Source organism: Nicotiana tabacum, chromosome 18 (assembly GCF_000715075.1).
Source record: "Nicotiana tabacum cultivar K326 chromosome 18, ASM71507v2, whole genome shotgun sequence".
NCBI classification, from domain to species: Eukaryota; Viridiplantae; Streptophyta; class Magnoliopsida; order Solanales; family Solanaceae; genus Nicotiana; species Nicotiana tabacum.
In genome coordinates, this window is record NC_134097.1 from 141,457,022 (window position 1) to 141,483,159 (window position 26,138).

The window sequence follows — 26,138 nt, forward strand, 5'->3', positions numbered from 1 at the left end:
AGAGCGTTTCATGAAGTTTGAACTGAACTAAAATGACTTTACACATTATCACTGTTTTACTATTTTCAATGGCTTTTACTGCTTCTGTATAGCCTATAATGTGCCTTACGTGATTTCTTGTTTTTAGTATTTATTTATGATTATTACTCACTGAGTTGGAGTACTCACTTTACTCCATGCACCCCGTGTGCAGATTCAGGCGCTGCTGATCCTGCTTGCGAGGGTTGAGAGCTGCCGGTAGATTTTGGAGTTCACGAGGTAGCTGCTGACATGCGCAGTCCCGTGTTTCTCCCCCTTTATCTCATTTCTTCCTCTGTCAGTGATTCTATAATAGTTTAGTAGACACTTCAAAATTGTAGTACATTGATAGATGCTCATGACTAGTGACACTCCGGTATCGGGCTGTGTTGGGTTTTATTTTTGCAAATTGTAATGTTCACTACTTACTTTTGGATTATTTATTACGTTTTACACTTAATTCTTATTGCTTAACTGCTTAAATTGAAATGGGAAAGTGTCGACTAGCCTTGTCTTCACGAGAGGCGCCATCATGATCGGGTCCGGGTTTAGGGTCGTGACAAGTTGGCTTCAAAGCCTAGGTTACATTGGTCTCACGAGTTATTAGCAGGTTTAGTAAAGTCTCACGGATCAGTACGGAGACGTTTGTACTTATCCTCAGCAGGCTGCAGAACCTTTAGGAAAAACTTCACATTCTTGAATTCTTATCGTACGTCCTTGATTCAGCTTGAAAAGTAACTCTTTGAATTCCTTCCACGCGTCGCATGCGCGCATGAGCGCTCATTATCATGCATTTGATAAACATAGTTATTTTAAAACATGGTAGTTTACGATATCGAGTAAATCAAATGAACCAATGATTGCGACACTTTAGAGACATTACGATTTCTTTGCATTAGAATTTTGAAGGTCCCCAGTTTAGTAAGCGATTCTTCGGTCGTTCTGCATGTGATGAAGTTTGTTGGATTTGCTCCAGAATTTTGAGAATCCTTCTCAAAATTCTACCCCAGTTACTTAACCGATTATCTGACTGTCTTGCATATGATGACGTCGGTTGGACTTGCTCCGTAATTTTGAGGGTCCTCTTCAAAATTTTGCCCCAATTTCTGGTTGTGGGGAAAATGAGAATTTTATTGAGATGTGACCGAACCTATAGAGCTGCCTGTGTGTCCCCTCTTAAACGAGAATCAGGTCAAACGTAGTTCAATTATATTAGATGAAAAAATGTAAATAATTTAAAAATAGTATCTCTTGACTGCTTCCGAATTGATATGTTTTGGCTAAACTTCTTCCTCCATTTCTGAAAGTATGAGTGCTCCTCCTATTAGTACCCTGTGAACCATGTAGGGCCCTTGCCAATTAGGCGAAAACTTTTCTTTAGCTTCGTCTTGATGTGGGAAGATTCGTTTCAACACCAGCTGCCCCGGTGTGAACTGTCTAGGTTTGACCCTTTTGTTGAAAGCTTTGGACATTCTGTTCTGATAAAGTTGACCATGACATACTGCATTCATTCTTTTTCTGATGGTGACAAGTGCATACTTATGCAGGTTTCTTTGGCTGTTTCGGAATCTCCCAAGTTGGCTATCTCAGTTTCGTCCAGGTTGGACTTAGGCTTATTTTCAAAATTCTCAACTTCTTTGACAATTTCCTCAGGTATCATATCGTCTTCATCTATCTCTTCCGAATCACTATCCTTATGTTGCATTGTCTCATTACATGTCACAGTCGTGGTTCATTAGGATAAGTCATAATAATGTTGTAGAGAGAAAATGTAAAAGATAATAATAAATACTAAAATAGCAATGAATTAAATAAATCTTGAGAACATTAAAACAAGTATGGCCCGATAACTCGAGCAATTATTTCAAAACAAAATGCGTCTAAACAAAATACTGAAAATGTCTTAAATGCATAAAATTGCTTTTTTATAAATAGATCGTGTTAATTGCCAGGATACCCAGGAACTTGATGAACTCGGGATGGTGCAGTAGTCCAATTATGAGAACAACTCCCTTACCCACGGTTTGGATTGTAAGGTCTTCCTCCTCCTTAACTATTGCATTGCAGTCCATGTATTCATTGTCTAGAAGCAGATTCCTTATGCTAGCTAAAGCCCCATCTTCTTCAAATCCCCATATCACGTCAATCTGTTGAAATGTCTGGTGCAAATATGGTATTGGCTGTTCGAAAGGTTAATAGGGACCACTCCATGGCGGCGACTAATCATCGTACTCCTTCCAGGTGTATTAGTATCCAATCCAAAGGTTGTGTCGTGACGTTTTGGTTGTATTGGCTTAGTGATACCCTGGAGATTCTTGCCGAGACCTTTACCGGGTTCATACCATGTCCATAACAGTATGCTTTCAATCTTATTACTCCACCACTTGTCTTTCTCGATTGCATTGACGCACTCAACGCGATGGTACGTCTCTTCACCCAACTTACTTCTATTCTCGACAACCAGAATGGTTTGATTGGTGTAAATGGGATTACTTCCTTCTCTATGAATGATCACTTCCTGGTGATTCCATTCGAATTTCAGGGCCTAGTATAGCGTAGAAGCTACGGCTCCAGCATCATGTATCCAAGGTCGTCCCAACAGCAGGTTCTATGTGGCGGATATGTCCAATACTTGAAATTCAACATCAAACTAAATCGGGCCCATCTTCAAACAAAGGTTGATTTCTACAATTGTGGCCCTTTGAGACCCATCAAATGCTTTCACGTTTATAGTTCCTGCTCGTATCTCGTGCAAACCTTTACCCAACCTCTTCTAAGTAGTCAATGGACAAATTTTAAGACTCGAACGCCCATCTATCAGGACCCTGGCAATGAATTTATCCTCAAACTACATTGTGATGTGTAGTGCCCTATTGTGACTTAGTCCTTCTGGTGGCAATTCGTCTTCGTAAAAGGTGATCTTGTGGCTTTCCAACACTTGTCCTACCATATTGGTCATTTCTCCGCTAGTGATGTTATTGGGTACATAAGCTTCGTTCAATACTTTCATCAATGCATTCCTATGTGCCTCAAAATTCTGTAGTAGGGATAGAATAGATATCTAAGCAGGCGTTTTGTTCAAATGATCAACCACAGAATATTCTCTTGCTTGAACCTTCCTCCAAAGATCATCCGGGCCTGTTTCAATGATAGGCTGCTTGGGAGCGGCTTCTTTACTTGTTCCTCCCAAATGCTCAAGTGTGTAAACCCTGCCGGTCCTAGTCATTCTTTGTGCGGAACCTGTTTCTTCTATTTTACCTTTTACCTTTTCCCTTTCTTCTTGCCTCTGCAACATAGTCCAATGGTATAACATTGGAATTAAAGGATGGTGTGGGTGCTACAATCACAGTGAAGGGTGTGGTCACTTCCACCTCAAACGGAGCTGGTGCGGCTGAGGGCATTGTTGTATTAACCTCAAACTGAGTTAGCGTGGCTATTTCAACCTCAATTAGTGACTAAATTTACACTATAATGGGTGTGAGAGTGACTGGAGGTACTGTGGTTTCATTCCCTTCACGAATGAGTCCAATTGATCCTTTTGGATCCCATTCTTCATCAGTTTCGATCACATTTACCCCTTCGCCCCTGTGATTTGGGAGGGGGGTTGTTGCGGACATTTTGTGTAGCCTCTTTTGCTTGTATAACCTTGGTGTCAATTAACGTCTGGATCTTATCCTTCAAAGTGTGACATTCATAAATAGTGTGTCCCTTTATGCCCGAGTGATAGGCATATGTCTCGTTTGGATTGACCCACTGGGAAGAGTTTTCCATAGAAATAATGGGAATGAGGGTAACATAACCGGCAGCCTTCAACCTTTCATAAAGTTGATCAATGGGTTCGATGATGGGAGTGTATTGTCTGGGTGGTCTTCAGTCAAAATTTGGTTTGGGTTTCTGGTAGTTTTGGCAGGCTGGTAGTGGTGAGTGGTAATATGTTGGTTGAGTGTTATAAGTATGGTAAGTGGTGGTAGGTTGTTGGTATCTGGGAGGTGAAGGCTGATACGTGGGTGGTGGGGTTTGGTATGTGAGAGGAGATTTTGGTCCTTGGGCTACCATCACGGCTCCTGCTTCTTTCTTCTTGGATATGCCTCTTGGCTGCAAGGCCTTGTTTGAAGCTTGGAGTGCTTTAAAGTTCGTCACCATTCCGCTTTTAATTCTGTCTTCTATTCTTTCTCCTAATTTGATGATGTCAGAAAATTTATGATTTTCAATAACTATCAATCTCTCATAGTATTGCAGATCCTGGGCCCGAACAAAGAATTTGTTCATCTACTCTTCCTCTAATGCCGGCCTTACTTTCGCAGCTTCCGATCCCCATCGAGTAGCATACTCGCGGAAAGTTTCTGTTGGCTTTTTCTTGAGATTCTATATATAGAAGACATCTGGTGCATTCTCCGTGTTGAATCTAAACCGATCCATGAAATTTGATGCCATGCTTACCCAGTTAGCCCACTTCTTTGGATTTTTTGCTGATATACCAAGATAGGGCGTCTCCAGTAAGGCTCCTCATAAATAACTTCATACGGATTCTTTCATCTTTACCAACCCCTACGAGCTTGTCACAATATGTTTTGAAATGTACCTACGAGCTTGTAACCCTCCGGCAGTTCTACGTCCGGCTGAATACACAAATCTTCATAGTTCAAACATTTGATGCCTTTACCACCTTGGACTCGACTAGTAAGCTTTCTAAGTTCCTCTACCATGTTCTTGATGAGCAGATCCTTCTCAGTGGATTCAGGTATGTATAGGGTTTGTTATGGAGTGTGGGGGTAAGGTTTCTTTGTATATGGGGTTGCTTTGAGAACTCTAGGAATTTGGGTATAGTGGTGGTCGTTGGTTGAATTTTGAGGATCGGGGATAGGTTGTGGTTTGTAGATACTGGGTTGGCTCATGATGATGTTGTGAAGGAGTCGGTACTGGTGGAGGATTGGGATTTGAGGCGGTTTGGCATATTGGTGAGATGTATGAGGATATTGTGGATGCTGGTTTGGTGTATTTTGGGGAGGTGATGGGTTTTTAGTGTTTTGTTGGTTGATGTCGGGGACGTTCAAAGTGAGGGAGAGGTTTGCCAAGTTACGGACCTGCTCGAGTTCCCCTTATAATTCCAATATCTTGTGTTCCAACCTTAAAACCAAGTCATTCGGTGCTGGAGTGCTTTGACCATATGAAGTTTCGACATTCTCCTCATGCGTGGCATTGTCTTTCCTGATATTTTGTATCATCCATTCTGTCCTTTCCTTTGCTTTTAGGATCGTTTGGAGGAGGAGGAGGTGGAGGACCTCTTGATCTGGTATGATATGCTGATGATGCCAGTATGCATGAACCAACCTTAGGGGATGGGAATAAGCAAATAAAGAAAAAGAAAAAACAAAAGGTAAACAAGTCAGTGATGAGTATTAAAAGGTTATCTGCAGTATTTAAACACATATTGCAGAATTATAAATTCGTGTCCTGATTTGGGGACCTCATTGTGCCCGATGTAGGCCTAAATGACATATAGATTTGGAGAAAATTGATGCTAATAACTGCGTCATTTCATTAATATGATAAATAAACCGAATCTCTACTAAAATGACAATAATAATAAAGAGTCACTAATGACGCATGCCTTATTACAACCAAAACCTAAAACGAGTCTAGAAAGTAAGTAAAATATAATTTCTAATCTATTTGGTCCCAGAAGGACCTTCTCCATACTTGGTCTTCTGTCATGACCCTATACCCGGACCCGATCGTGATGGCGCCTCTCGTGAAGACAAGGCCAGTCGAAACATTCCCATTTCAGTTTAAGTAGTTAAACAATAAGAATTAAGTCTAAAACGTAATAAATAATCCAAAAGTAAGCAGTGAACATTACAATTTGCGAAAATAAAACCCAACAAAGCCCGATACCGGTGTCACTAGTCATGGGCATCTATCAATGTACTACAAGTCTGAAGTGTCTACTAAACTATTACAGAATCACTGACAGAGGAAGAAATGAGATAAAGGGGGAGAAACACGGGACTGTGAATGCCAAGCAGCTACCTCGTGAACTCCGAAATCTGTCGGGAGCTCTCAACCCTCGCAAGCAGGATTAGCAGCGCCTGAATCTGCACACGGGGTGCAGGGAGTAAAGTGAGTACTCCAACTCAGTGAGTAATAATCATAAATAAAGACTGAAAGCAAGAAATCACGTAAGGCACATTATATGCTATACAGAAGCAGTAAAAGCCAATAAAAACAGTGAAGCAGTGATAATGTGTAAAGTCATTTTAGTTCAGTTCAAACTTCATGAAACGCCTTTTTTACAATTAAGCAGGTAAATGACAGACAAATAAGACAGATAAGCACATAAAGGATTGCCCCTCGGGCAGAATGTCAACAATACCTGCCCCTCGGGCTATATCTCACATCACAATGGGTACCAGCACTCACTGGGGGTGTGTAGACTCTTGGAGGGGCTCCCTTACGGCCCAAACACAATATCAAGTCATCTCGTGGCATCATCACTAGGCTCTCGGCCTCATATCAACAAGCCACCTCGTGGCGTACAAATCTCAGGCCCTCGGCCTCATAATCACAACTAGTGTTTCCTCACAACATAAGCCCTCGACCTTACTCAGTCAGAATCTCACAAGCCACTCGGGTAATAGTAAAACATGATGCTCAGCCCAAAATATCATTTAAAATATTATTTTAAGTGTTAAAGCAGAGTAGACATGGCTGAGTTATGAAAACAGTAGAATATAGCATGACTGAGTACAAGTATAAAGTCAAAACAGTGAGGAAATATCAGTAAAAATTCCCTAAGGGTTCAAATAGTTGGCACAAGGCCAAAATATGGCATTCAACCCAAAACATAATGGTAGCAAATAGTTTTTAACCAAATACGCAGTAAAATAGTCACTCGGGACGGACTAAGTCACAATCCCCAACAGTGCACGACCCCACGCTCGTCATCTAGCATGTGTGTCACCTCAATATAGAACAACGATGTGCAAATCCAGGGTTTCATACCCTTAAAATATCATTTACAATCATTACTCACCTCGATCCAGTCCAAACTCTAGCCTGCGATGCCTTTGCCCTCACGAATCGACCTTCGAATGCTCCAAATCTAGCCACAATCAGCACATAACCATTAAAATATGCAAGGGAACAAAGCCCACTCAAATATATCCAATCTACATCAAAAATTCCGAAATTGCTCTAACCCGGCCCCCCAGGCCTATATCATAGAATCCGACAAAATTAACATCAATAGAATCCTAGTCCTCCCACGAGTCTATACATATCAAGAACATCAAAATCAGACCTCGAATGGCCTCTCAAATCCCTACTCAATGGTCTCTTAATCTCAAGCCCTAATCACTCAATTTTCTTCCTTAATTTTCACTAATACCATGATTAAACAATGAAAAAATAATCATAAACATGAGTAATAAAGCTCAGGGAACTTACCCAACTGATTCTCTTCGATTTTCCTTGAATTCACTGCCCTAGCTTGCTTCCCGTCTTCAAAAATAGAGCACTTAGCAAAAATTCGCGAAGGAACATTATATGCTTTCTGACCTAGGAATTTTCGCATCAGCGGTCCATTTCTTGCTTCTGCGGTATCGCTTTTGCGACCAAATCCACTGCATCTATGGTTTTCATTAAATAGCTAATTACCGCATCTGGGGTTAAAAACTCGCACCTGCGCTACCGCAGGTGCGCCCACGCCACCGCTTATGCGGTTCCTGAAGGACTTCTACTTGGCCGCATATGCGGTTACCTTCCGCTTCTGCGATCATCGCACCTGCGGCCTCCCAACCGCAGGTGCGATTATGACAAAAACCAAATGCTTCAGCTGTAAAAACTCAATTCCAATTCTTCCGTCACCCATCTGGAATCAACCCGAGGCCCCCGGAACCTCAATCAAAAGCACAAACAAGTCACATACTACCATTCAAACTTGTACCAATCTTCAAAACACCTCAAACAACATCGAACCACCCAAAATACATTGGATTCAAGCCGAAGCTTCTAAAATCTTCCGAATTACGTTTTTGATCAAAAAGTATACCAAACCACGTCCGAATGACCTGAAATTTTGCACACCCATCCCAAATGCCACAACAAAACTACTACAACTTTCGGAATTCCATTCCGACCCCTATATCAAAATCTAACTTATCAACCGGAAAATGCCAAAATCTCAATTTCGTCAATTCAAGCCTAAATCTTCCTCGGACCTCCAAAATGCATTCTGATCACGCTCCTAAGTCCCAAATCACCTAAAGGAGCTAACCGAATCATAAAAATTCCGATCCGGAATCATATATCAACAAGTCAAATATTGGTTAACCCTTTCAAATTTCAAGCTTCGAACTGAGAACTGTTCTTCCAAATTCACTCCGATTACCCTAAAAACCAAAACCGACAATTTACATAAGTCATAATACATCACACGGGGCAAGTCATGCCCGAGAACTGGCGAGCAAGGTGCAAAAGCTCAAAACGACCGGTCGGATCGTTACATCATCCCCTACTTAAACATATGTTCGTCCTCGAACGTGCCCATAGTTGTTCCAAAAGCCAACCAATCGCTGAATAACCCTTACGTGATCCCACGTCACCCTATCTCATATAGGTCTGATAACACAATGTTACTGAGGTTTCACAATCCAACCTAGTCCATAAACCTTAGAACCACATTTCCACTTCCGAAATTATCCACAAGATTAGAATCTCAGATCTATATTCTAAATAAGCCCGAACAAGCTGTAATAACCCATACATGTAGCCTCAGGTGCAATTACATGATATAACACATAACTCCAACACGTGTAGCGATAACTTCTAATCACAGTAGTTGCACACAACAACCGAATGCCGATAGAAAACCTCTTATTGACTAAAGTCTCATTCCAACACTTTCATATACTGCCAATGATAAATGAACACGCAGTAAGCCGTAGCTATTTCTCATATCAACCATTCATGAAGCCACTTCTCCTTTAGCAAAGACCATAGCAAATTTCTGAGCCAAACCTCGATATTATCCTTCCAACATACTGAAATTGAATCTGTTTGTATTCATTAAAGATCCTGACGACCTCATCTAGTCCAACACAACTACTCTGGTGACCTGACACCTCAATACAGTCTAAAGCCACAACTTGCGCAATCCGCGCACCAATAAGCAACAATCCGAACATACTCAAATCATGAAAATGACTTAAATGAAAGAGATGTACCGCAAGATCACCAGTACCACCACACACAATGCTGAGAACCCGTCACACATAATAGAAACAGAATGCACAAATTTAACCCACAGGATCATATCTCCCCATAGCTTCGCTCCAATGCGCGGCCTCATCCAAACACTGGTCCACATGAAACACCTCAAGTCACTATGCTCAAAATCGACAAACATGTGCAATATGATGTCTAAAACCAAAACAATCATCATAGCCACCGTGAAGCAATAGACATAACATACACAAACCCGAAAGGACACAATCGATGTGCCATCTACCGAGCAATATCCAATACTCTTCCCGCTCAACTTCCACTATGAAACCCCAATGGAACCGCACCATGAGTGCCTATAACCAACAAATCATAACGCCTCACAACACAAAAAAGGTAACTCATAGATCTCCCCAGATTACTAATAAGCTCAATACCAATCGAATCAACACATCCCTCAACAATACAACTCGAAGCCAACCAGGCCGACTCAAGTTAGAACACACATCCACATTGGCCTGCCAACGAACCCTTTATCAAGGAAACCCTGAAGTTGCTCCTTCAACTCCTTTAACTCTGCTGATGCCATACGATACGGGGTCCAACACCAAATCAATGCCGAAATCAACAACCCTGTATGGTGACATGCCCGGCAGCAAGAAACACATCCGGAAAAGTCCCTCATCACTAGAACTAAATCAATAATAGGAATCTCTGCACTGACATCCCTCAGAAGGCCAAATAAGAAAGACAATCCTTCTCCATCCATCCGCTGGGTTTTCGAAATATAAAACCACCCTACTAGAACATAATCCGTCGAACCTCGCCACTCAATCCGTGGCATTCACGGCATAGCCAACATTGCTTCCTTAGCGCAATAGTCCAGAATAACACGACACGTAGACAACCAGTCTATACCCAGTATTACATCAAAATCTAACATACCAAGCAGCAAAAGATCCACTCGGGTCTCCAAACTCCGATAGTCACTATACAGTGCCGATACACCCGACCCACAACCATAACATAACCTGAATATGGGAACTCCCAGTCTCCAACTCCATATATCACACAAACCTCTATATCTGATCCCAATTCCGCCGTCCGAATATGCAACACACCTCTAATACCCAATCTTACCACGAGAGGCTCTCTCATAATTCTTCTGTGCTACCAAGCAAACTCGAATATCAGCAGTCGATCCAACAAGAGAGTGTCGCAATACTACTGAAGTACCATCAACTTAATCACATTGCCTCGTTTCTCTTTTTTTGTAACATATACCCTCGTCAAATCACCCCGATTAGCAATACCTTTTCTTTAATCATCTGAAACTGCCCGTTCTGCCCCAGAATTTGTGACCTCCCTTTCAGAACTGAACTGTAACCTTACACATGCAAATCTCAATCCTCCACAACATACCGCATATGCCATACCATCCTGGGATAACATGATAACTTCATATCCCTTTCGAGCCACAAGCAACTATGTACTCAACCAACCAAGAACTTTTCATTGAGCCCATCTAGAAGGAAATCACTATACATCCCATGCTCATCATGCCATTCAAAAATATACACCTCCAATCCGTGGTAGAAATCATCAAGAACTCTCTGAGTTCCCTTTTGCACAAAACCAAATCTGTCAGGACTGAATCCTTTCAACTCAACCAAGCTACGCAGGCCACTACAACCCCAGGGCATTGCCGCGAAACACATGTAGAAACTCATTACCTCGTAAGCACCCAAGGAACTAATCATATCCTTACCATACCGATCCGGCCTACTACCAAGCTATCACATCTATCCAAGTTCCTTCTGATTTACCTTCAACTTGATACTTCTTCTTGCTATAACCCACAATTCCTCAACCCAGACTCACCACACGAGACCCAAGCATAAAACCACACCGTCTAAAACTCATACGCCGTTGATTACTCTCTTAAATATTCCCGAAAGCACCACATTCAAAATACTTTATTCTGAAGAGACTTCCTGCGAATCTAAACCCGTTACCTTCACCTTCCTGATACTGATGTATAGAATCCCATAATTGATATAGAAATGCCTCAAGTTTTGACACTCTCCAATTGCAAACCTCAGTTTCTAGACAAAAGTATAACTTGAAGACCTCCAATTATTACATGTAAAAATCTTGAACACATTAGAACCATTCCCGAGAGTCATTCACTCTACTTAGACCATAATTGGCTCGATCAAAAGAACCGACCAATCTGTGCCTCATTAGCACTTCTGACATCGCAGAATGTAACCTTACCTTAATGAAACCAAGCCACTTCCTTTTTTCTATGCACCGCACACCCCTTACCGATAACTACTCAAGACACTCCGTGATTCTCATACACCTATGAAGCATAATATAACCTTTATCAAAATTTTCCTTTACTCGAGCTATCCTCGGTCTCGATCTCCATAAGCCATAACTGATTCACCAGCACGCCTCAAACTGGAACCAACATAGCACATAGTCGTGCAATCAACTAATCAATAGCAGACTCCCCCACTTGGCTCGAAGCCATAGATCAAAACACACACAATAACTCATAATACATATACTTTATTACTGTCATAATACCATAGTGAGATTAAACTCGATCCTTTATAAGCTTGTGAAACACAGACCATCTGGTACTTTAAATCTTCTGCAAATCTCGCATTCACTCTCATAACAGTTAAACCCACTCCCTTAAGCAACCCAAATCTAAATTTCAACACATATTTCTCACTTGTAATTGAGATCTTCTAACAGACAACATAAGGATCACACGACTTTAGAACAATTCGCAGGAGATAACCCACATGCGTCGCCTCAAACTAATATTTTTGTATACCTTCTACCGTCATAAATATTATGCAGTCGCTTAGTCTTCCTGAGCCTGAACTCATACCGCAACATGAAATTTACTTCACTCCCAACTAGGAAACATGAAAAGATTCTTCACACCCCCATAACTATGCATCGATGGCTTGTGATTCCCTGATCGAGGGACGAGGTGTGACCTCTGTGTGTTGATATCGGCTAGTCTGGAGGACTTGAGGCCGGATTTTTACCTATAGCTTAAGCCCTGAGCTGTTGATTGCGTGAGCGCGTGTCTCTGGATCTATATATTCTGTTGTGTCCCTATTGAGGGAAGTAATAATTAGTTAGCTACGTGATGAGTGTGATGTGACTGCGAGATGTATTCCTATGATTTGGAAGCGACGAGAAGGGTCTACTGGAGAATAGAGGAACTATTAGGTGCTTGATTTCCATCTTGATTTGAGGTATAGTCTCGAAAACTTTATTTCTATGGTAGCTAGATGTTACCCAAGGTAACTCGAACAGGATCTCCAGAGCAAAGCAAAGCAAAACAAGCAGGCAAAGGCATGAACCAACCTTCCGTGCAAAACTCACAATTTTTTTTTGGATGCAGGCACAATGAACATGATAGGAGCATTTGCAAGTATACACATACCAAAATCCCTATCTTCATAATGGCAAGGCTGTCAAACGCAAATATGTCTCCAGATAAGGAAATACTCTTTCACTACTTATTATCTATTCACTGCATGAGGCTAAACCCTGCCTCCTCAATTGCATAGGGGCTAACACTGCCTTCCATTGCATGAGACTAAGCATTGTCTCCTCTTCTTGCATGAGGCTAAGCTCTTCCTCCCTAATTGCATAAGGCTAAGCTATATCTTTCTTTGCATGAGACTAAGCATTGTCTCCTCTTTTTGCATGAGGCTAAGCCCTGCCTCCCTAATTGCATAAGGCTCAGCACTGCCTTCCATTTTTCATGAGGCTAAGCATTGCCTCCCCAATTGCATAAGGCTAAACACTGTCTTCCCTTGCATCGAGACTAAGCATTGTCTCCCCATTTTGCATGAGGCTAAGTCATGCCTCCTCAATTACATAAGGCTAAGCACTGCCTTCCATTTTGCATGAGGCTAAGACATGCTTCCTCAATTGCATAAGGCTAAGCACTGCCTTCCATTGCATGATACTAAGCATTGTCTCCTCTTATTGCATGAGGCTAAGCCTTGCCTCCCTAATTGCATAAGGCTAAGCATTGTCTTCCCTTGCATCGAGGCTAAGCATTGTCTCCCCATTTTGCATGAGGCTAAGCCCTGCCTCATCAATTGCATAAGACTAAGCTCTACCTTTCCTTGCATGAGACTAAGCATCGTCTCCCATTTTGCATGAGGCTAAGCATTGCCTCCCCAATTGCATAAGGCTAAGCTCTGTCTTTCCTTGCACGAGACTAAGCATTGTCCCTCCTTGCATAACCACAAATGTTGTCTGTTCAAAACCTTACACTATTCTCTTCTCTCGGGGCTAAGCTCTGCCCCCCTCTCCCTCCCGACCTTACATAGGACTAGCTCTGTATTGTTTCATCTCAAGCATCATGTCTTTGCATCTCATGGGCTAAAGTATAGCCAAATTTTCCAAAGGCGTCATAGTCCGAAGGTATCATCCTCATAGCCGGAAGACACCATGTCATAGCCTGAGGATCCATCAATGTTGCACATCATTATTCAAAGGCATCATAGTTCAGAGGTACCATTCTCATGGCCCGAGAACATCATTTCATGGCCTGTGAATCCCTTATCTCATGATTCATGGCCCAGGACGTCATGGTCTAAGGACATAATCCTCACCGTCCGAAGACAATCTTCATGGTCCAAAGGGAATTTGCATCATATTTAAATTCCCGCAATAGCCTATATATATATATATATATATTTGCGTGCATCGTATTTTAAGTTTTTGCAGGTAATCCAGGAAATAACCATTCTTCAAACAGGAGCAACCTTCGCTCCGATTTCCGCTCACATCATTCACACCCTGCCGTTATTTTAAACATAACCGGCTCCCACCAATTACTCACTTTTACTCTATGACCATTCAGATATCTGCCCTGTGATACATCTATAACATCTCAAATTCACATTCGTGACTTCGCATAAATTCATCCGATACTATCCTACTCAACAGAATCCTTTCCGAAACACATGACCATTCCTATAATAATTCCATCGATTTCATTCACTGTTGGGTCCAGAACTACACATGGTCTGATTCTTATAAAACCGTGGATATGTAGGTAGCTCAGAGACCAGGATACAGCGTATATTTTTCAAAACACCCCATTCGAACAAAATCGATCTTCATTTCTTTACCCGACAACTCTTTCATCCTTCCCGGATAAAGAGGGGTAGCTGTTGATACCCAATTTTTCCCTATATTTCCAAATATATATGTACGTATATATATATATATATATATATATATATATATATATATATATATATATATATATATATACATACTTTCAAAATAGTGCACATGCATCATCATTTGATTTACAAGCATGCACAAGTATTTTTCATAGTTTTTCATAATTTTTAAAAGCTTTAAATCAATTTATTTCTGCATTTTTATTATATAAATATCCAATAATTATCTTTCATATTATTTTAATGATAATTTAATCATCTAAATTTATCATTTATACCAACATAATGTTTAAATATTTTTCAATGCATTTTAATAATTAAATTTGCATTTTTAAGGCTAAATTGCACATTTTGCGATAATAGCTCATATGTACTTATGATTATATTATTTATGCAAAAAATAACCTTTTATATTTTATTGTGTTACATAATTATTTTAAATCATTTTTATGCACAAATAATATTTTTTTACTTTTTTATTATGTTTATAAATTATTTATTTATTAAAATTAGGTATTTAAAATCTGACCCTAATTCTACAATTAATTTCGAACCTAAGCTACCCAAACGTAACCCAATTACCCAAGCTCAATACATCTAGCCCAATACCCTTACCCACTCAATTAAATCCGACTCAGTCCCGCTCAAATTTTTTATCAACGACTCATAAACGACCCCTCACTTTCCATATATCCCCTTCTCCCAAATCCTAACCCCATTTTCCTAAACCCGCCGCCCTCTACTCTCCTCCTCTAATGAACCCTAAGCTCGTCGCCTCTCCAAAATCCCCTAATCCCGTTCCCAATGGGATTTTCCTCCCATTTACTTACCTTTTCAGCATATTTTCTTTTATTTGGTGATTCTTTATAGAATAACTTAGTACTTGCCTAAACATGGTAAGTACCCCACTCTGATTCTGTCCTAATCGATCTTCACCTTTTGAATCTGGATGATATTAAGTCCACACATGTTATTTTGTACCGTGTGAGCCATATTTGCTCGTATCTCACTGATTTGTACTTAACCCTAAGGTTAGGGTTTTCAGATCCTCTTTTGATTCGAACCAAAACTGGTTCAAGCCTGGATTTTGAGTATTATCTCGTCATTATTCACCTTATTATGTGAGAATCTGCTTATTTTTGTCGATTTCTTTTACTTACTCTAAATTAGTATTTCGGATTTTTTTAATCGAACCAAATCTGGTTCGACTCTGTGTTTCTTTTGAATAATTTCATGTCTATGTTCATTTTATGTAATATGTGATTTTTTGCTTGTATTTGTCACACTTCCATTTTACCCGAAGGGGATATAAGGGAGTTTTTCCAATTTAAGTGACATTATTCGATATGGGATTATTTAATTCATTTAAGAGTCTCCAATTGGAATATTTATGGTGTCCCAAGTCACCGGTTTATTTTAAAATCCCAAATCGAGGAAATTTGACTATGTTTTAAAGTCTGCGAACACAGAAGACCGGGTAAGGAATTCTGTTAACCTGGGAGAAGGTGTTAGACATTCCTAGGTTCTGTGGTTTTAGCACAGTCGCTCAACTATTATTAATTGGCCTAATTATCTGATTAATTACATGTTTTAAACCTATTGTGCATTTTAACTTTATAACCACCTTTACTTATTGAACCGCCGTTTTTAGGATTTGTGAAATTTATTTGAACGAATCGCGATTGCGCGCACTCGTCTGTTTTTGTACACATTGCGAATCGCGTCACATGAAATGCACTCACGGTTTACAACATGTTTATTTTATTATTGTTCGAAGTTGTGATCGGGTCACATGAAATGCACACCCGAATTGGAGATTGTGTATCACGACTATGCCACGAGAACCATACTCATAACCATGATAATTTAATATTAATCACGCCTAAAGCCACTAGCGCATTTAAATTATGTTCTTAATCTTTGAGATTATTGCCGGGTCATGAATTTATGGAGATAGAGTTGTCAGTAAGGACAGTGACTACTTGTTGATAGGAATGATAATTTGCCCATCAGGGAGATAATAATTGTAATAATTTTTGTTAAGATGAGATAGAAGAGGCACGATACTATTGCAACAACTAATATATATACAATAACACACAGGAAACATGAAAGAGAAAATGAGGAACGTTGTTTTGGCAGAATAGTACTGAAGAGAAAAAAAAACAGAGTAATAGAAGGTTGGTTAATCTAAGTGGAACAGATAATGGGGTGGTTTGTTACTATGTTTGTTATCATAAATATAAAAATAAAAAAAAGGAAGAGAATAATATTTTAGAGTTGTTGCTTCTTGTTCTTCAATCTTGAACCATTTGCTCCTGATTCCTTCTGTACTATTTCAAATGTAAACACATGAACCATTTTGGAAGCTCTTATTTTCTTCAATGGCTATGGACATTAGTCATTACCATTATCTTTTCCTTCAGTATATGTGATTCTTGGGTTCAACTTATTATCTTTGGTTTTCCACTTATTTTCATTAGTTTGCTCGCGCCATGGGATATTAAGAAAGGAGAGGATGAAGGAATGTGTTTGTAACAGATTTTGTAGTAGTAAGGTATATTCAGAGTCATATAAATTACATGGCTGAAGAGTACTAAATTCCAACAACTAATTTCTCAACACACAAAAAAATAAAATAACACAAGCGACATAACAGAACCGTAAATCAACACCTTGCCAGAAATTTAACAATTTTTTATTTTTTCAGTAACAAGTACAGATTTAGGAATATGTACCTAGTGCCTGAGTCAGAAGTTGAAATGGCCAAAAATCGAGCAGGAATAAAGACGACAAAACCTAGCAAAAGAAGCCACAGGTTCAACAATCAACCAACAATTTTGGAGTCTAAACACTCTTAAAATCCCAGAAAACAAACAAACCAATCAATTGAAATCCTTTTTCTTTCGAAATTTCCAGATCCGAGAGTTTTATTTTTAGGAGGCAGAGTTCTTCATTTGTTTTGTATCAGTCTCCGTTGTAAGAACGATGGTGTGCGGTTTTGATAACGAAACAATGACTGAATGTGTGTAAGGGTGTGAATTAGATGAGAGAATGAGAAAAATCAATGAGAGTGGGAATGGAGAAGAAGGCCTCGACGCTGGGTATAGGAAAGGGGGTCTGATTTTTAGGTCTCTCCTTGTTGAAGAAGATGAAAACGGCGCTCTAGGATTCTAAGGGGGAAGGGTTTTGTCCATTATTTTTTTTAACAGCTTGTTTGGATGGTCGTTACTTATTGTATCGTATCGTATTGTTACTTTAAATACGATGTTTGTTTTGATTGTTATGTAAATTTTATTGTATTGTAGCGTTAAATTCGTCGTTACGTAATGACGAAATGTGTCACTTTATATAGTGACTGATTTGGTGTGGTTGCGTCGTTATCTTGTCTTTATCTCTCTATCTCACCCTTAACTATTATTAAATTATTTTATTTTATCATTTACCCTACCTTTTTATATATTAAATTTACCCCGTATCATAATTTATCTTTATAACATTACAAATTTATTCTTCATATTGCTAGTGCATGATATCATGAAACAATGGCAAACGATACAATCTATCCAAACATTGTATTCATCAAACGATACAGTACAATACAATACGATACGATACATTATGAAACGATGTGTAACAACCATCCAATTGGTTTTTCTCAAGAGTGGGGGTCCGATTTTTTTGTGTTAAAGATCAAAGAGTCCCTTCTCTAGGGTTAGGTTTTTATGAAGATAGAGTTTGGGCCATGAGGGTATTGGTATGGTATTGGTCCAATTGAAATTGGCCCAGTCTGATTTTAATTTAAAAAAACCAAGCCCCTTTTCCTTTTCTTATTTTTCTTCCTTCTTCTTTGATTATAAAATCCTAAATCAATCTAATTTGTAAAAATTAAAATTATTTATCTACTAAAATAACTAATTAACTTAAAACTAAATAAAAATACTAATTTCTAAAGACTAAAAGCTAAATATGTAAAAATGATCATTTTTTGTGATTTTTCTTAATAATGCAATTAACTCAATGTATAATTCCTAAATTCAATGAATATTTTAGATATTTTTTGTATTTCCTATAATTTTAAAATACTAAACATGCAACTAAAATGCAAACAACCATTAGCAAGAAATTCCTAAAATTCTATAAAAAAAAGTTAAAATAATTAAAACAAATGTATTTTTTGTGGATTTATAGGAATATTTTTTTTCATCGAGCAAAAATTGCGTGTTCACAGTATATTCTGCTGATCTTGTGTATTTTTACCTAAAATTAGGGTTTAAACTTCTTTCCTTACTGATTTAAGTGCTTGTCCTTTTAGTGTCTGAATCAATTATTTTTCATGTTTATGTTTTAGTTTCTGCACTATTTAAACCCCTCTCCACTCCCCTTTGATGAGGTTTTTAAGTTTGAAGTTCGAAAATCTTTCACTACTATAACAATAGCTATATGCTCCTACTCTTTTGAATAATCCTGTTCCGTGTCTTGATTCTTGGCCGGCTGAAAGCCAAGGCCAGAAATCTCCAAACTCTTGCTTCTGTTTGGTAATATTCACTATATTGTTGGATCCCTTTCTTCTCTGTTTCATCTCAACTGGTGAGTTATTAGACCTTTTTGCCGTTTCATTCTGATTATCTGTTTAATGTGTTACTTCAATTAGCCTATGCCATCCTAAATGCTGTTATGTTGTGGTTTGAGATATGCTTAAACTTATTTTGAGTTGATTAGTTAGATTCTGCTTAAATTCTATGTCATTGATGACCATCTCTCGAAGCTAAGTTTGTTATGAACCTGCTTGTAAACATGCTCTCATACCTTCTATGTGGTTTGGTTAACTAGGTACAGATATCTTCCTTAATAGGATAACAAGTCCGTTTCTGAGTGCATTATAATGTGTCATGTTTGACTTTGTTCTCATTATATTATTACACCTCTAGTAACTACCCTAATCAGTTTTTAACATGCTCTGATCTATTGCTAATTAATGTGATTCCTTCTTATGATACTAGTTTTTGCACTTAGTCTACATTGAATCCTCTGTTATCACTATGAATCTATTTTATAACTTGTCTTGCTAGCATGTGACTGAATTTATTCCCTAAAACTTGATTAAGATTGCCTAAGTTCAAGCATGTCTACTATTTGGTTTGTATATGTTCAATATGTGTTCTGTCATTTAGTGGATCCCCTAATTTCATTCTACTCCTCTACTATCTAGCCCTTTTGAATTCTGTTCCTAGTCGGCTGAAAGTCAAGGCTATTTAGGTTCTGTCCTTTGACCTCCCTAGTGTGAGCATTGCTTAGGGTCCATGTGAGACCCTTGTGAACTCTGACACACTAGGACTTGGTCCCTAGTTTTCGAGGTAATTTTGAGCCCTTACCCGATCTTTGGTGATGTAAACTGGTCAAACAAAGTTATTTGCAAATAGGTGCCTTAACGTACCTTAATCCGTTAGGTGGCGGCTCTCTCTTTTAAAACTCTTCCTTAAAAGAGTTGTCACGTATCGAAACCCGATTTCACGAGAAAAAAGGGCGCGACACCCGATCCAATAAATATTTAAATTGTGCACTGCCAGAGGGTCGAATGTCGCAAACCATAGATGCATCTAATTAATCTACCAAGGTGTTCGACCCGTTTCACAATAGTTATATACATTCAAACAGTCAATCAAGAATTCATCAAGGAGCAATTATTCAAGGAAAGGAAATTTCTCTTTTAAGAGTTAAGAAAACGATGTCTAGCCTTTAAGAAATTTATTTACAAAGTTCGATATGATTTAAACATTTTAAATTGACAACAAGATTACAAATATCACAAGTAAAGCATGCTTTTGGTTCCTAGACTACCCGGACTTAAGCATAGTAGTAGCTACGCACGGACTTTTGTCACCTCGTGCGTACGTAGCCCCCACAATAGTAGCACATAATTAATTATTTCACCTATGGGGACAATTCTCTCTTACAAGGTTAGAAAGGAGACTCACCTCGCTCTGATGTTCCATAATCGGCTTATAATCCTATCCGACGACTCAAACCCATTAATATATGCTCAAACACTCATTATAATCCAATTTATAACAATTTCTAACCCCCGATCGAAAAGTCGATAAAAATCACCCTCGGGCCCACGTGCCTGGATTCCGAAATTTTTCGAAGATAAAGTTTATCCATAACCTCACAAACTCAAATATATAATTTACCCTCAATTTCATGTCCGAAATCATGGTCAAAATTCAAGAATACCAATTTTCTAGGTTTTCCTCAAATTTTCCACTAATTTCCATGTCCAAATCCGTACATAATTATGTATATAACTCAAAACTAGCATAAATCACTTACCTCATGCTTGGTGGTGAAAATGGCACTCCCTAGTTGCTCCAAAATCGGCTCCCATGAAATAAATGGAGTGAAAATAAGCCAAATCCCGAATTTTAAAGAACCTCATTGCCTTCAGCCTTTCCGCACCTATGGTCACTTGACCGCTTATGCGGCCTTTCATCAGGCCTCTCAACTCCGCATCTACGGCTCTACAAACGCAGGTGCGGTCCCGCTTCTGCGGACTTTGACAGCATCTGTGTTCCACCTTTCCCTAGCCAAAAACCCGCTTTTGTGGGTCACTTCCCGCTCCTGCGGGCCCGCACCTGCGGTGCTCTTCATGGAGGTGCGGTTACACCATAAGCCCAACTGCTTCAGCCCTTCCTCAAATTTCATTTTCAATCCGATAACCACTCAGAATCCACCCGAGGCCCTGTCCAATCATACCAACCAGTCCATAACATAACGCAGACTTGCTCGAATCATCAAATCGCATCAAACAATGTAAAAACCCATGAATCACACTCCATTTCAAACTTGATGAACTTTAGAACTTCGAACTTCTTCATTCGATGCCGAAACCTATCAAATCATATTCGATTGACCTTAAATTTTGCACACAAGTCATATTTGACATTAAGGACCTACTCCAACTTTCGGAATCGAAATCCGACCCCGATATCAAAAATTCCACTTTCGGTCAAACTTCTCAAAAACCTTCAAGTTTCTAACTTTAGCCAAATAACTCCAAAATGACCTATGGACCTCCAAATCCACTTCCGGACGCGCTCCCAATATAGAATCACCATAGAGAGCTATTCTCAGACTCAGAATCTCAAACGGACATTGATAACACTGAAATGCACTTCAACCTAGATTTATGAAATTCTTCCAAAATGCTAACTTCCAAAATATGCGCTGAAACGCTCCCGGGTCATCCAAAGTCGATCCGGATATACACCCAAGTCCAAAATCATCATACGAACTAGTTGGAATCTTCAAATCCCAATTCCAAGGTCGTTTACTCAAAACTCAAAATTAGTCAATTCTTTCAAGTTAAAGCTTCCGAAATAAGAATTTTCTTTCCAAATCAATTCCAAACTTCCCGAAATTCAGTTCCGACCATGCGTGCAAGTCATAATGCCTGAAGTGAAGCGGCTCATGGTCTCAAACTGTTGAATGACACACTATAGCTCAAAACGACCGGTCGGGTCATTACAAAAAATATGCATGCTTTTGTGAAAATATGTGATAAGTGACAAAGATTGAGCACAATTTCAAGGAGGCATGATATGCCTTTGAAGGGAATACTTGAGGTCAAAATCTTTGATGATTGGGAACAGACTTCATGGGTCTATTCCATCATCCAATGGTCATAACTACATTTTGGTTGCAAATGATTTTGTGTCGATGTGGGTAGAGGCTGTGGCTTTTCCTACAAATGATGCTAAAAGTTGTGGTGAACTTTGTGAAGAATAACATTTTCACAAGATTTGGAACTCCACGTGCTTTGATTAGTGATGGAGGTACTCATTTTTGCAACAAATTATTGGGCAACTTCTTGGATAAGTATGGGGTGTAACACAAGGTCGTAACAGCCTGTCATCCGCAAACTAGTGGTCAAGATGAAGTTTCAAATAGGGAGGTGAAGCAGATTTGGAGAAAACAATACAAACAAGTAGGAAAGATTGGGTTAGCAAGCTAGATGACACTCTATAGGCATATCAAACTTCCTGCAAGACTCCAATTAGCACTTCGCCATACAGATTGGTTTATGGGAAGGCTTGTCACTGAGCTTGGGCATAAGGCATATTGAAAATCAAGAAGCTCAATTTTGATATTGGATCTAGCTAGGGAAAAATGAATGTTGCAACTTAATCAGCTCGAGGAGTTTCGGTTTCACGCTTATGAGAATGCAAAGTTGCACAACGAAAAGGCAAAGAGATGGCATGCCAAACAGATTATGCATCGTGAGTTTGAAATGAGTTGAGACATTCTCTTGTTCAATACAAGGTTGAAGCTATTTCCTGGGAAGGTCAAATTTAGATAGCCGGGTCTATTTGAAGTGGTGCATGCTAAGAATCATAGAGCTGTTGAGCTATAGGATCTGGAAAGTGGTGGCACATTCTTAGTCAATGGTCAAAGAGTTAAACACTATTAAGGGGTCGCATTCATCGTTAAAACCCATTGATAAACTTGGTGAATACATGAAGGAACATCTTCCATCGTGTCATGATGTTAAATTTGGTGCTTCGTAGGAGGAAGACCATGGCGATGTTGTAAATGTCATGCCGTAATATTAACTAAGGCTCTTGTTGGGAGGCAACCCAATTCATAGAATAGTTTAGCTTAATTTGACTTTTTTTATTTTGGGGGTACTAACTGGTTGATTTTTGGTGTTTAAACAGGTATGGGTGAAAACCAATGGAATGATATGATCAGGAGCGAAATAGGGAGGTTAAAACACATAAAAGAGTCTAAAAATAACCCAGCCCAGTGAGGTAGGGATCTCGCTATACGCTTGGCGTTACTTAGCCAAGTGCGAGTAGTAACTTGCGTTAACCTTTGTGTCGCGATCCCTCCCCCTCGTGCCAATCGTGGCGTCACTTGACTAGGTGCGAGCTCATGCTCGCGATAGCCCTCACCCCGCCCTATTTTCCCCTCTCCCCATCCCCCACGCCGCTGACCCTATTGCAAGAAGGGCCTCATGTCCAATTTCACGAGGCCAGATAAGAGTTTCCTTTCCTTTCTTTTTTTATACACGCCAACCTCTTTTAAATCCCCATCCCAAATACCCCACGCTCAAAACTCACTACTAGCCCCCCCACCCCCACCCCCCACCCCCACCATATCTCTTTCTCTCTCTCAATCACTCAAAAACCTCCCCTTTTCTCACACACACCAATTACAATACTAATTGAACATCACACATTATCTCTTCAATGTCTAAGGTATGGTCTCCCATCTCTCTCTCTTCTATTTAGGATTATCTGAAGTAAATTAAAACATGCATAAGGGAATGTTTTGAATGGTAAAATTGTGCATGCTTGTCCCAACCCCGTAGGATTGATATTCTTGTTGCTCAAAAGAGTATTTACACTCAAATCCCAAGCCAATTTGGGAGGTTGGGGCATTCCTTACCCACACAAAAGCTTCATTCTAACTATTGCACACCAAGTGTTCGCTAAAATGCTTCAAAAGCAAATTTTGTCCCAATTGGAGCTCAAGTCTCCGAAATTGATATAATTGTGATTTGAAAGCTTAAATATCATGAAATTTAAGTATAGGGTGTCTTACTAGAGTCAGAGTAAGTGGTTAAAGTATGGTACATATATTGTCTTCCCATATGAACCATGTGTCTTGAGAATAGACTCATGCTTAATTTCACGTGGTGAAGTCTGAGTAGCCTCGATTTACTTGACAACCATGTGCTAAATTCTAAAGTGTGGGGTTGTTAGGACCACTTTTCATTTTGATTAATGGCCCTCCATTTGACTAACATAAATATGTGTAGGTACAAAATGGTGAGTCCAAAATCAAATGCACAACATACAGAAAAAGGCAAGGGCAAAGCTACAACCCTTACTAAGGGAAACATAGCTTTTGCATCGCCACCTCAGAAGTGAAACCAAGGAGAGGGTCCGTCTAGTAGTCAAGCTGAAGGACTGCAAGCAGTTGCGGCTATGGAATCCTCACGACCAAGGCTTAGGGGTGAGCGCGAATACGAGCTCAAGAGCATACCCCTATTGGCTAAGAAGTGGTATAAAAATTGTAGTCTCGTGCACATACACTCGGACGTAGTGGTGGAGGAGCATTGATTGTGATCTAAGCATCCGGAGATTTAGAAACCGTTCCATGAGTTGGTTTGAGACTATGTCTTCAAGATCCCGGATGGCATCAATGTGAGCATAGTCCGTAAGTTCTATGTTGGATGGGATCCAGATAATGAGGAGCAATTAGTGCCAATTGGGGGGAGATTGATCGATATCTCTACTTCTTCCCTTTGTGCTCACTTGGTGGCACCTGATGTCCCGCATGTTCTATTGAGAAATTTTATTGCCCGAACAACTTATTAGGAGATTCGACACCTCTTCTGTGGTGTCAGTTTTGTTGCTGCTTGGGTCCGTGATAAGAGAAGTCACTGCCATATAAAATTCCCAAATAAAAAGCTAAAATTGGAGGCTGAAGTATGGTTGATGTTGATCAATATTAGGTTGTTACCACGTGATCACGATAAATATATCGGGCGTGAGAGAATGTGCTTCTTGTACTTCTGGGTTATTTGATATGCCACCAGATAGTGCTGGTGAGGAGGAGTGAGAATGTGGATAAATTGATCTTTGAAAATATGCTGACACAATACCTGAGGATGGAGAAAGTGGATGAGGAGCTTGAACTTGACATGATCATCCCAGCGGCACTCTGAGAGACCGATATTACGAGCATATGGGCAAAAGAAGGTCCTTATCCCAAGCAGCACAACTGAACACTGCTTCGTCGAAATTTTTTACTACATATATATATATATATATATATATATATATATATATATATATATATATATATATATATATATATAATAAGAAGAAGATAAAATCATTAAAAGTGATACCACTTGCATTGAAACAACTCAATAGTCTAGTGGTTCACAACTTCAAGTTTGATGTAAGAGGTCTTGGGTTCGAACTCCCTTGGCTCTACAAAATAATATTTGATTGTTACAGGCCTATTGCTAGAAATAGTGACACCGCTTATGAAAAATCCTACGTACACCACTGATGACGGCTTTATGCTTACATGTGCAGAGCGTCAGGCTCGTGATGATAGTTCCATGTCACACTTCTATGGGATGCTTGGCCTGTAATTGCAGATTGGTAGCTGACTGACTACTCCAGAGGAGCGAGCATACCTGAATGAGTGTTATCCGCTCAATGCTCATTCTAAGCATTTGGTTGGTCTGGGTGAATGCCAGAGGTTGATTGAGGATGAAGATGTGAACACACCCCAAAAATTCAGATCCCGAGCCAGAATAGCCCGAGGAGGAGCCCAATAATGGTGATGATGATGATGACTAGGAGGCGGCTGAGGGAGCCTTCTATGCTGAGGAGGATGACGAGTAGTGACCAGGGATTTTTCCCTCCCTTCTTGATTTTAATTTCTTTTATGCACGAGGACATTGCTTACTTCAAGTGTGGGGTGGAGGATTCTCATGGTGTAAATAGTATATTAGTATCTTTTTAGCTTCTTATTTATTTTTGATAATCTAGCTTTAGATTAGTTTTTTTTCTCTATTTTGGCATTGATTAATTAGATAAATACATGAAAAAATAGAAAAAATTAGTGTAGTAT

At 39.5% G+C, this 26,138-nt stretch overlaps 1 long non-coding RNA gene across 1 annotated transcript; it reads right to left on the bottom strand.

The window, feature by feature from the left end:
• Positions 1-5,628: 5,628 nt before the first annotated feature.
• LOC142172842 (uncharacterized) lies at positions 5,629-17,723 on the bottom strand. Its single transcript, XR_012701806.1, has 3 exons — positions 17,219-17,723; positions 7,052-7,120; positions 5,629-6,113 (listed from the first exon to the last, which is right to left on the bottom strand). It is a non-coding gene; the product is annotated as an uncharacterized LOC142172842 (long non-coding RNA).
• Positions 17,724-26,138: the final 8,415 nt, after the last annotated feature.